The sequence below is a fragment of the Hordeum vulgare genome, chromosome 3H, assembly GCF_904849725.1.
Source record: "Hordeum vulgare subsp. vulgare chromosome 3H, MorexV3_pseudomolecules_assembly, whole genome shotgun sequence".
In the NCBI taxonomy this organism is placed as follows: domain Eukaryota; kingdom Viridiplantae; phylum Streptophyta; class Magnoliopsida; order Poales; family Poaceae; genus Hordeum; species Hordeum vulgare.
The window spans coordinates 301086604-301098000 of NC_058520.1; positions in this window are offsets into that span (position 1 = coordinate 301086604).

Sequence of the window (11397 nt, forward strand, 5' to 3'; positions counted from 1 at the left end):
TCCCTCCGGTGGCGCTGTTGGTCCTCTTCCGCCTCCCGCGCCAGGAGCGCGGGTAAAAGGCTATCTGCCTCCGTTGGGGGGAGGAAATCCTCCAGTCCGACGACGGCCCCGGCATGTTGCTCCAGCACCGCCTCGGCCTCCGGCTCCTCAAGCTCCTCGAGCTCCATCTTCACCGGCGGGAGGTCCCCGAGCTCCCTCGTCACTTGGGGGAGGGAGGAGCGCAAGCGCGAGCTCGACGCCTCGGAGGAGCTGTCGACGGTGAGGCAGCCGCGCGCGCGGGCGTACTTCTCTGTCTTGAGACGGAGGAGCGCCGGCGCCGGCGCCGGGCCCCACTGCGTGAAATGGCGGACGACACGCTTCTGGGTTGCGTCGGATCTGACGCAATGAGCCCTCTCGGGGTTGTCGTTCCTACGACCGCCGGAGTTGGCCATCGATGGCGGTGGAATGGAGCAGCTACGCGGCGGAATGAAGGCACGCGCCGGCGGATTGGAGGCGTCGGCTGTGAGGTGGTGGGACTTTTCGCGAGACGGAAGGATAGGGTTTCGACCCGCATCTAGCGGTCGAACCCGTAGTTGCATGTTAACTCCAAATAAATGTTATATCAACCCAAATCCTTTGTCGGTGTAACCCCATTTTTTCTTTTAAAAGAAAATGAAAATCAAGTACACCGCAAAATAGTTTATGGTCACGAATCATGTGTTATGAAGTATAAAATATCTTTGGTCAACCCCCATATATGGCTCACGTCGGAAGCTTTGTCGTCTATAGTCCACTGCTGGCGCGTCGACCACACTTTCTCCTCAAGCTCTTTGTACTATTCAGTCGTCGTTGGTGAAGAGATGGAGACGTGGATCCGCGTTGCTACTTGTGAGATGCGTTGACTGTTTCCCCGAACAGGAAGAGTCAAACAACATAGTAGTTGATAAGTATTTGCCTCACTGAGAATCAAGGTTAGCGAACCAATATGAGAACCACGCAAATTTCCGTCTTCGACAACTGTACACACAAAAGCAAGCACTTGCACCCAACGCGGGAAAGAGGGTTGTCAATCCCCTTGAACTCCTTACTTGCGAGGATTAATTCTAATAGTGATAGATGTATAAAAATGAAAAGTAAAAAGAAAGTAAATAAATTGCTGCAAGGTATTTTTGGTTTTTACCAATACGATTAAGTAGACCTGGGGAGCATAGTTTTCACTAGAGGCTTCTCTCTTGAACACATAACATACGATGGGTAGACAAATTACTATTGGGCAGTTGATAGAAAAGCGCATAGTTATGTTGTTATTCATGGAAATGATCATGTATATAGGCATCACGTCCAAAAAAATAGAGCAAAATGATTATGCATTTACTACTATTACTCAACTTCGGGAGCACTTCTATGCTTGCTTCTCTAAGTATTAAGTTCATGACAAATAGAGTAATGCTTTAAGCAAGATGACATGGTGTATACAAAATAAACCCAATCAATATGAATAAACCCCTTTGTTTTATCCTTAATGGCAACAATATAAGTACGTGCCTTGTCCCCTATTGTCAGTGGGATATAGAGTACTGCAAGATGGAACCATTACAAAGTACCTCCCGCATTGAAGATAAATCAACCTAGTTGGCCAAAGTAAATGGATAGATCAGAGAGAAATACAAAGCTATAGAAATCATGCATAATAAAGTTCAGAAAAGACTCAAATACTTCCAATAAATAATTTGATCATAAACCCACAATTCATTGGATCTCAACAAACACGCCGCAAAAGAAGATTATATCAGATAGAACTCCAAGAAGGTCGAGGAGAACATGGTATTGAAGATCAAAGAGAGAGAAGAAGCCATCTAGATATTAGATATGTACACATAGGTCTGTGGTGAACTACTCACGCATCATCTTGGAGGCATCGAGGTTGATGTAGACGGCTTCCATGATCGATTTCCCCTCCAGTAGAGTACTAGAAAAGGCCTACATATTGGATCGCAGAAGAATAGAGGCTTGAGGCGGCGAAAAAGATCTTTCGGGCGTCCCTCTTTTGGTTTTGGGGTATATGTGAATATATAGAAGTGGAATTAGGTTAGGAGGGCTCGTGAGGGAGTCACGAGCATGTGTGGCGCGCCCTACCCCCAGTACGCGTCATGCGAACTTGTGGCTCTCTTGTGGCTCGCCTGGTCTCCTCCTGGAGCTTCTAGGGTCTCTTTATGTCCAAAAGTAATCCCATTAAAATTTCATTGTGTTTGGAACTCGTCTCGTACTGATTTTCTAAAAAGTCAAAAACCCGCAAAAAACAGGAATTAACACTGGGCACTAGGCTATTTGGTTAGTTCCAAAAATGATATAAAATAACATATAATTGCATATAAAGTATATAGGATTGATAATATAATAGCATGGAACAATCATAGATTATAGATACGTTGGATATGTATCATAATCCCCAAGCTTAATTCATGCTCGTCCTGGAGTAGGTAAATGATCAAAAACAAAAAATGATGTTGAATGCTACCCAACATGTAATCTTTATCACGGTATAATTGAGAACGAGGAAGTAATTGATATCAACATAATAATATTTAGAAATATAAGAACATAATCATTACTTATTCAAAATATACGATCTTTAAAGAATGTTTATCCCAACTCATTTTATCATATTAGCATGGCATGACTCCTTCTTCACCACATAAGTATAAATCATGAGCGCTCGCGTGTTAAACTAGGCATTTGGATCGTACTTCTAATGCGCTTTAGCATTTTCAACTTCACGCAATACATGAGCGTGAGCCATGGATATAACACTATAGGTGGAACATAATGTGGTGGTGGAGATCAAAGGAAGTAGGGAGAAAGTCTCGCGTCAACTAGGTGAATCAACAAGCTATGGAAATGCCCATCAATCAATATCAACGCGAGGAGTAGGGACTGCCATGCAACATACGCACTAAGAGCTACAAGTGTATGAAAACTCAATGGAAACTAAGTGGATGTGCATCCAACTTGCTTGCTCATGAAGACCTCGGGCATTTGAGGAAGCCCATCATCGGAACATACAAGCCAAGTTATATGATGAAAAATTCCCACTAGTATATGAAAGTGATAACTCATGAGACTCTCTATATGAATAACATGGTGCTACTTTGAAGCACAAATGTGGTAAAAGGATAGTAATATTGCCCCTTATCTCTTTTCTATAATTTTTGTTGGGTTCTTTTTGGCCTCTTTTTATTATATGTTGTCCGGAGTCTCATCCCGACTTGTGGGGGAATCATAGTCTCCATCATCCTTTCCTCACTAGGGCAATGATCTAATAATGATGATGAAAGGATGTGGATGTCACCTAGGAGGGTGAATAGGCGCTTTAAAATAATTATGGATTAGGCTTGAAAAATGTGGAATAAAACTAGTGTTTAATTAGTCAAACACAAAACCTAAAACAACCAGGCTCGCCTATGTGCACCAACAACTTATGCTAAGCAAGGTAAACAACTAAGTGATATCAATATATATAACATGAAACAATATGGCCATCACAAAGTAGAGTGCATAAGTAAAGGGCTCGGGTAAGAGATAGTCGAGGCACACGGAGAAGACGATGTATCACAAAGTTCACACCCTTGTGAATGCTAATATCCGCTTGGAGCGGAGTGGAGGCACAATGCTCCCTAAGAAGCCACTATGGCTAACATAATCTCCTCACACCCCCGCACAATGCAAAATGTCGTCATTCCACTAAGGTACCTTTGAGGGCGATCACCGAACCCATACAAATGGCAACCCTTGGGGGTGGTCACCGAATCGGTATAATTAGCAATCCTTGGGGCGGTCACCGGAATCCGTACAAATTGCTCAGGCAACTTCCACAACTTAATTGGAGACCCCGACGCTTGCCCGGAGCTTTACACCACAATGATTGAGCTCCGTGGCACCGCCAACCATCTAGGGCGCTCAAGCACCTGAGAGGCACAAGCTCTAGCATGCTGAAACACCCAGGAGTAATAAGCTTCTCAACTTTTCACTTCCACGTATCACCGTGGAGAACTCAAAATGATGCAACTAATGCAATGGCAAGAACACACAAAGTGGTCAAGTACCTCACTCCCAAATCCCACAACAACAACAAAAGTTATGGAGGAATATGAGAGGAAGAACAAGGAGAACACAAAGAACTCCAAGATCTAGATCCAAATAGTTCCCCTCACATAGCGGAAAAATTGATTGGTGGTAATCTGGATCTAGATATCTTCTCTCTTTTCCCTCAAAAAGGAGCAAGAATCATTGGAGGGACTGAGAGTTAGCAAGCTCTAAGAAGGTCAACAGTGGGGGAAGAACACGAGATCCGCATCCTACTGTCGCCGATGCCAAAAAGTTCGCGCGTATCCCGGAAATGTGTGTGGCACTGGAATGCAGAAGTACCACTTGAAGTGATACTACTGCTGCCCATGGTGGTACTACCACTTATGAGGACGTTAACACCATTGTTACAACCACATCCCCAGCTGCTATACATACTGGATCAGTTACTATATCTCGCGCACGCCAATTGAATTACCATGTACTTTAGTTTATTGGAAATCCTTCTAATGTTCATGAACATATGATGCTGCCTAAGTTAGACACTTTCGTTGTACTTATGAATGAAGGACCTAGCATGGAAAAGAAGGATATCTGTTGGAACGGCATCAAGCATGGAGTAGAAGTTGCACGCGTAGGAAAGAACAATGGAGCTTTCGTTGGTGATTTTCGCTCTTTGAAGCCGCCACAAGGAGAGCATGAAGGCTTGGACGAAATATTCAAGACACTACTTTATAAATTTCATCCATAGGCTATTATAGGTGTTGTGCCACCTTATTTTTGGGCCAGGCCCATGTAATTTCAAAATACCATATTATAGGTTATTTTTAGAGTCTGTATGTGTGGGGAAACTGAGTTAGGGTCGGTTTTGGACCCCTCCTCCAAGGGGTCACGAAATTCCTCCTCTATTCCTCCATATATATAGTCCTTAGGGCACCGTTTAGAGTTGAGTTTTGTTTAGATTACAAGTTCGCCATAGCTACAACTTTGTGTTCTTCGTTTGTGTTCCACGACCAGACAAAGGCGTCACAGAACCCCACTTTCATGAATAAAGCTTTCCTCTTATATTCGCAATATCCAGATTGCAATCTTAGTTTCTTGCTTGTTCTTCATTTGCATGCAGGAAACAGACCCTCGTGGTCAGGTTGATCATGCTCCGGCGTGGTCCATAACCTCTTGGTGTTGGTTTAGCGATTGCTAAGGCGCGATGTCCTCACACGTTCATAATCAGATAGTCAAAGCCTACTCCACCAAAACGATAACCACCATCTCATCGAAAGATAGGGACAACTTTGCCTCTATCAAGTGGTATCAGATTTCGAGGTTGCTCAATGAGATTTTACCAGTTTTTCCTAGTTATATCGCATTTGTTTTTCATACCTATAGTCCACGGAAAAGCCACAAAAAAGAGTTAGATCATCATATCCGAACCAATCTGAGCCTTTGCATAGTCTTTTCAGTATTTTGCTTTGTTGAATTTGCAGTTACAATGTCGTGTCAAGTTGCTGGTCTTAGTGTCTAGTCCTTTAGAGTTTCGAGTTGTGTTCACAAGTTGTCACTCCGCCACCGCACCATCTTTCATCGCTGCCATATACCACCACCACGCTACCATCATCGCTACTGCCATATACCACCACCACGCCACCATCATCCTTGCTGCCATATATCACCACCACGTATCCACCACCAATCCTAGTCTGAGTCCTTGACATTTTAGGTTAATTTTGAGATCCTCTTGTTTTCGCTTTCGCGTTTCCTTACTTGAGTAGGGTTGAGGAAAAAAGTGTGGCACGCTTTTCACAGTACTTTTTAGGCCAAAATTTTGGAGGGTGATTTTTTTCCCCATCGTGTTGTTAGGCTTTTTAGAGAGTTTTGAGACACTAGCCACCATAGTGATTTTTGTTGCAATTTTTGGTCGTCGTAGCCCCGAATTTATTGAGAAAAAAAATAGTCAAAAAAATTCCGTGCCTATCGTGTTTTTAGTCCTTTGGAAGAGTTTTGAGACACTCGCCATTATAGTGATTTTCTGAAAAAAAGAGCACACAAAAAAAGAATGCAAAAAAGAGAGAAAGAAAATCAGAGTGGCTCTTCCCTTGATTACGTGTAGCATCTCGATTTTGTTAGTGTTCTAGGCTCGCGTCTCCAATACGGTCTAGCCTAGGACCAACACATACCGTCGTTGAGCGTCTTTTCAACTTTGCATCTCTGAACTAATTATTGCTGACCCTTTTTGCTACCATATTATAAGCCTTCCCAACTCCACATACATCTACATCGTGTGTTTGACACCACCTGGCAATCGCTCTATCCAAGCTTTGAGAGTTTTGACTACAACGGTTGCCGATCACCACCTGCTGCTGGGTAAGAACTGGGAAGAATTTGAGATTTGCTTGACGGATTTGTGACACACCACCACGATCACCACCACCGCCACTTCCTAGTAGTCTATAGGTTCATATTCTTCTGTGTTCCTATTGCTGTTAACCATGCGAGGATCATAAGACGACGAGGTCGACTGGGAGAGCCTGACCAACTGGGAGCTCCATGATAAAATTCAGCAAATGATGGCTGACCAGGTACAAGACTTCGTGACCAGCCATGGAGAAGCTAGACGGTTTGGAGAAGACATTCGACACCAAGATGGACGCCAAGTTCAATGAGGTGCTTGCCCGTCTACCACCAGCAGTTGCGGCTTACGTCCCTCTCCAACAACAACAACAACGACAACAACGAGGCCCGGATTTTGTGGGACGAGCGCAACATGTGCCTTCTGACCAGGCACATAATTCTAGTGTTGTTGCTCCTGTTGTTGCTCCTGCTGCTACTACTGAGGTTTCTGTGGCTAAGAAGAATGAGGATATGATGGTGATAACGATGATGAGGGAGAGGTCGCTCCAAATTAGCACCACGTACAACAACCACAACCACAAGCACCGGGCCGTCCACATGGTTACAATCGCAATGGTAGGGCTGCACCACCCCCTCGGGTACGGGAACATGACCATCTCCCTAAACTTAAATTGAACATTCCTACATTTGATGGTCGGTATGTTCCTGATATATATCTTACTTGGGATTTAGAAACAGAGCAACGTTTTACATGCTTACAATTTCCTGAGGATAGACGTGTTGCTGTTGTTGTTTGTTTGTTCACTAGTTTTGCTTGTGTTTGGTGGTCTGAACATTGTAGAATACATCATGCTAATATTCCAACTACTTGAGCTGCTTTGAAAACTACTATGCGTACTCATTGGGTTCCACCATATTATCAACGTGAATTGCTTCAAAAATTGCAATGTTTAGGACAAGGAAAAATTATGTAGAAGAATATTATCAGGAACTACAAACTAGCATGATTAGATGTGGTATTGTTGAGGACAATAAAGCTATGCTTGCATGTTTTATGTGTGGATTAAATACACATATTTAGACTATTATAGAATATAAGGATTATAACAGTATCACTCGTTTAATCCATCTTGCTTGCTAAGCTGAACGTGAAGTGCAGGATCGACAGGCATGGGAGAGAACTAACTTCTATGCAGGTCGCACTTCCTCATGGATGCCACGGACCTCATTTACTTCCACACTTCCTCATGCGTCAGCACCGCCTACTTAAGTCACCAACTCCAATAGAGATACCAGGAAACATGCCCCTGCCCCACCCTCTGCCAAGAGCACACCTTTCGGGCCAACACAGAGCTTTTCTTCATCCATGGCATCCACAGGGCAAACATATGAGGTTATGTGTCGCCATTGCAAAGGTGGAGGTCGTTATGCGAGATAGTGCACATCCAAGCATGTTTATGATTGTTACTGAGGATGGTGGATATGAATCCGCTAGTGATTATTACGAGGAGACTCTCGCTCTTATTGCAAGTGAAGAACAGGGTCTAGGCGATACTGAACAAGAGACACAATACATGGCTGTTGACTATGCTGACAGGTATGAAAGCTTAGTTGCTCAACGTGTTTTAAGTGTGTAGGTAACACAGGCTGAGCAAAATCAGAGGCACAACTTGTTCCATACAAAGGGAGTTGTGAAGGAACGTTCAGTTCACGTAATCATCAATGGAGGGAGTTGCAACAACTTAGCTAGCATGAAGATGGTGGAGAAGCTATCTCTCACCACTAGACCACATCCTCATAATTATGACATCTAGTGGTTCAACAACAATGGCAAGGTTAAGGTAACACGTACTGTTTGTGTGCATTTTAGTATTGCTACATATTCTTTTTTTGTTGATTGTGATGTGGTACCGATGCAAGCATGCTCCGTTTTACTTGGTACACCATGGCAATTGGATAAAAAAATCTTTACACCATGGTAGGACAAATCAGTATACTCTTGTTCATAAGGATCAAAATATAACTTTGCTTCCTATGTCTCCTGAACATATTATGAAAGATGACATTGCTAGAGCTAGTAAAGCAAACATGACCTACATAAGAGTGAAAATCAGATTATAGCAAAAGAATTTGAGCAACATGATGACCCACAAGTATAGGGGATCAATCATAGTCTTTTCGATAAGTAAGAGTGTCGAACCCAACGAGGAGCAGAAGGATCTGACAAGTGGTTTTCAGCAAGGTAAATTCTGCAAGCACTGAATTTATCGGTAACAAGTGATTGTGTGGTGAGATGATTCGTAGCAAGCAACAAGTAACAAAAGTAGCAACGGTGTAGCAAAGTGGCCCAATCCCTTTTGTAGCAAGAGACAAGCCTGGACAAAGTCTTATAGGAGGAAAAACGCTCCCGAGGACACACGGGAATTTCTGTCATGCTAGTTTCATCATGTTCATATGATTCGCATTCGTTACTTTGATAGTTTGATATGTGGGTGGACCAGCGCTTGGGTACTGCCATTACTTGGACAAGCATCCCACTTATGATTAACCCCTCTCGCAAGCATACCCAACTACGAAAGAAGAATTAAGACAAAGTCTAACCATAGCATTAAACTAGTGGATCCAAATCAGCCCCTTACGAAGCAACACATAAACCAGGGCTTAAGCTTCTGTCACTCTAGCAACCCATCATGTAGTTACTACTTCCCAATGCCTTCCTCTATGCCCAAATAATGCTGAAGTGTTCTGTAGTCGACGTTCACATAACACCACTAGAGGAAAAACAACATACAACATATCAAATTACCGAACGAATACCAAATTCACATGACTACTATTAGTATGACTTATCCCATGTCCTCAGGAACAAAAGTAACTACTCACAAAGCATAATCATATGGATGACCAGAGAGGTAATGAGTAGCATCAAGAATCTAAACATAAACTCTTCCACCAAGTAATCCAACTAGCATCAACTACAAAGAGTAATCAACACTACTAGCAACCTTACAAGTACCAATCGGAGTCGCGAGACGGAGATTGGTTACAAGTGATGAACTAGGGTTTGGAGATGAGATGGTGCTGATGAAGATGTTGATGGTGACGAGTCCCCTCCGATGAGAGGAGTGTTGGTGATGACGATGGCGACGATTTGCCCCTCCGGGAGGGAAGTTTCCCCGGCAGGATCGTCCTGCCGAAGGTCTAGATTGGTTCTGCTCAAGTTCCGCCTCGTGGCGGCGGCGAAACCACGAAAAAGCTCCTCCCTGATTTTTTTCGTGGACGAAACCCTTCATATAGCAAAATAGGGGGGCAAGTGGGCCTGCATGCTGCCCACAAGCCCTCATGGCGCGCCCTGGGGGGCGCCGTGCAGGCTTGTGGCCACCTGCACGCCCCCCTCTAGCACTTCTTCGGCCCAGTATTTTTTATAAATCGGGAAAAAAAATCCTCGTTGATTTTTACGGTGTTTGGAGTTGCGCAGAATAGGTATCCCAACTTTGCTCCACTTTCAGGCCAGAATTCGAGTTGCCGGCATTCTCCCTCTTCATGTAAACCTTGCAAAATAAGAGAGAAAGGGCATAATAATAGTACCGTGAAGTGAAATAACAGCCCAAGAAGCGATAAATATCAACATGAAAACATGATGCAAAATGGACGTATCAACTCCCCCAAGCTTAGACCTCGCTTGTCCTCAAGCGAAAGCCGAGTTCAATAAATATGTCCACATGTTTAGGGAGAGAGGTGTCTATAAAACAAGATATGAACATGCATGCATCATGATCAAGATCAGAACAACAATACCAACATATACTCTCTCATGCTAAAGTGATAATTCCTTCACAAGGTAAAGCATGGATCAAGAACCTTACCGAGAAGTAACAACCGATAGCCTTTAGTCATTGAAGCAATTGCAATTTATCACAACATCAGAAAGAGTCAAAGAAGAGCTTCTAAAGCAAATCCACAAACTCAATCATTCTTTCGTTTTCTACAATTGCTACAACTCACGTGGTACTCATGAGATCAAAGTTTCAACTGGACACAAAGAAAGATAGGGGCTTGCAGTTTTGCCTCCCAACTGCTTACCTCAAGGGTAATGTCAACAATAATAATTCATGAATACTCACCTCCAAGTTGTCATATGAATATAGATCTTTCCCAAGCATATGACGGTAGCCAAGACAAAGGCGAAATAGGGAATTGGTGAAGATCACCATGACTCTTTCAAGGGCAAAAAGTAAAGGTACAAGATAGGCCCTTCGCGGAGGGAAGCAGAGGTTGTCATGCGCTTTTGAGGTTTGGATGCGTGTCCTCTTAGTGCGGAGGAACGTCACTTTATATTGCCTCTTATGATAAAGAACTTTATTATGCAGTCTATCGCTTTTATATCTTCCTCATCACAGGTTCGTATAAAGCTTATTTTCCACACACTAATAGATCATACATATTAGAGAGCAATTTTTATTGCTTGCACCGATGACAACTTACTTGAGGGATCTTATTCAATCCATAGGTAGGTATGGTGGACACTCAAGGCAAAACTGGGTTGAAGGTTTATGGATGCACAAGTAGTATCTCTACTTGGTGCGGGAGTTTTGGCTAATATGAGGTGGAAGCAATCGTCACATGCTAAGGGATCTCTAATCATATAACATTGTTTGGAACCAAGCAAACATAATTCATTATGTTGTCTTCCTTGTCCGACATCTACTTCTAGGCATGTAATAGTTTAATGAGTGTTCACAATCATAGATGGTGTGAGAGATGATATATTTATATGTGAACCTCTCCTTTTTTATCACTTCCTATTAATTGCAACCATGACCAAGGTCTACGTTTTCCTACCCTCAACAAGTTTCAATCCTCATTCTTTTTATATGTGAAGCCATCACTTCCCATAAGATCATTACATGATCTTTCATGGTTCTGTTCTATTCTCACTCTTTTGATCATGGCAAGAGGCAAAGCCCTTCAACTAAGATACTCTTT